The sequence below is a fragment of the Palaemon carinicauda genome, chromosome 23 (genome assembly GCF_036898095.1).
Source record: "Palaemon carinicauda isolate YSFRI2023 chromosome 23, ASM3689809v2, whole genome shotgun sequence".
Lineage (NCBI taxonomy): Eukaryota > Metazoa > Arthropoda > Malacostraca > Decapoda > Palaemonidae > Palaemon > Palaemon carinicauda.
In genome coordinates this window covers 47,359,253-47,361,752 of record NC_090747.1, presented here as the reverse complement: position 1 = coordinate 47,361,752, position 2,500 = coordinate 47,359,253, and positions in this window count along the sequence as shown.

Below are 2,500 nucleotides of genomic sequence, written 5' to 3'. Positions count from 1 at the left end.
ACAGGAGCTGCTGTTTCTGTTTAGTTTACATTGTGCTTGAGCAATCATGGAGGAAAGCAACGCCATGCCAAGCTGTTCGATGGATCGCCAAAACAGTGCTAAAAAAAAGAAAAAAAAAATACGATCTGGAAGTGTTAGTGTGGCTCTTTGGGTGTTTGAATATAACAGCCCAAAGTCTAAAACTAAACAGATTTCCTCGGGGAAAATTCCAAAATTAGAAAAAGAGCGGAAGAAGCAAGTGAGGAAAGCACGTCCCGACTGGGAATCAATAAAAAGGGTCACACATGTGTTCAATACTTTTTGATGAAAGTTCCTTTACGTCGTCAAGTAGGACTCGACTAATGTTTGACCCAACATATCCCCGGATTTTGGAAGAAAATGCCATCCAAACTTGTTTTCTATTTTTTTCAAGCCGGAAGCAAGACGAAAGGATCTAGGTGATGAAATTACAGGAAAAAAGACCAGGAAGAATATTGTGGGTGCCTTCGATAAAAGAGACCTGGCCAGGGTAAGGGCTGGGGGAAAACGTGGTGGCTGATCAAGTCGACAAAGCAAGCAGGCCAAAAAAGAAAAAAAAATGAACCCAATTGTTACAAGTGGATCTGCTTGATTATAAAATAATCATATTTGATGTGTAGTTGAGTGAAGACTCCAACTCCCACCTGCATTGTTCTCTTTTCATTACAGCCGGTGCCTGAGCAGATGTTGCGTTTGTTGGGATATCAAAGCAGAGACAAAACAATACAATCAAGGTTTTAGCAGTTAAACTGAAAGCGATACATTTTATAGTCACTTGTCAAGTTCTTTGAAGAAAAGTAATTTATAATTATTTTTTCTTCGTGTATCAAATTGCCCCACCTGAAATAATATATAACCTATCAAGCTATACATATTCACTCAAATAGCAACAATAGACAACATACAGACATACATGACTTGGATGGACGTGCTTCAGTGAATTTAATATCTAACTAACTTGAAAATTCTGCACAAAATATGGTGAATGAACTTCCTAATGGTGCTGGGATTAGGCATAATATTTAAAGGAAATGGAGATTCTTTTATTCACGGAAGCCAAAGACAAATATAGCCTGTAGGTTAAAACGAAAATATATAAACTAAATGAAGAACCCACATGAAAACGATTTGATCCTCTACGAAAAAAAAAAATAATATAAACTATAGACGATACCTCGTTATCTCCGTACAATATATGTGCTATTAGTGGTAAATTTTTTGTCGTATAGTTATTAAAAAAAGAAAGAAAGAAAGAAAAAAAGGCTTTAACAATCAGTCGTCCCAGCTCTGTCATTCTCGTGCATGCCGATAAAATCGTCCGTGTCGGTTTCTGATCCCCTCCCTCCTCACTGAAACTAAAAATGTCCGTTTCATCGGATAAGGTTGGCTTGTATTGCCATTTAGTAATATATGTGGAAATGAATTGTTGTAACATAACTACAAGAGTATACATAATATATCAGTTTCTTAGAGATAAACAAAAAGGAAGTAAGGGAAAGCAAAAGTTGAACTATCTCATGAAGCTTTGTCATTTTGGATCATATAGCGGCAGGTAACGTCTATACCAGACTGCAGGGTTACACCTGTGTTAAGCAACTAACGCCAGTAATTTAACGAACAAAGGAAAATTACTAACTTTAATATGACACTTACTTCAGATAGGGGAAGGTAACAATCTCAGCATCATAGAAAAGAATTCGTTGAAAATGTAGCTCTGAAATATATTATACCATGAAATATTTTTTTGCGACCGAAAAAGGAGGGGATGATATTTTTATATTAGATATTGTGGAAAACTATTGCAGAAGAAAAGAAACCATTTAGAAAAAAGTAGATTGAATGATTAGCAATAGCAAACCCCAATTCTATTAAACTTCATTTACATTTAAAAAGTAAACATCAACACATTCCTTTATTGGACAGCGATATGTCTAGTGGACTTGGAATGAATTCTTGATAACCCGGGTCGTTGCCAGTCGTTTGAGCAAAGTTACTTTTAGCGAAGTATTTTTCAGCGAAACCAATTGAGCGGAGTTCATTTAAAGCAAAGCATTGAGAGCGAATGCCAGATTCAGCGATTTACTACCAATAGACTTCGCCCAAAGGTATTATGAAGAGAGTTTAAAACAAATATTAGTATTGCGAGTATGACTACGGTTATGTAAAGAAATAGAAACACTAGCCTAACCACTGTTTTTAAAATAAATATAAATTCAACTTTATAATACTGCTCTAGAGCAAAAACATACATAAACAAGGTTTATCAAAAATGTGAGAATTTTATTAAAATTAATATAATCACAAACTACATAAAGAATAGCACTAGAGATGATGACACGATTACTGTTTTCAACTCCACTCATATAATAATAATAATAATAATAATAATAATAATAATAATAATAATAATAATAATAATAATAATAATAAATAAGGCTCTTTGCTAAAGTGAGGCGGTATGATTCGGAAATAATGACAACTG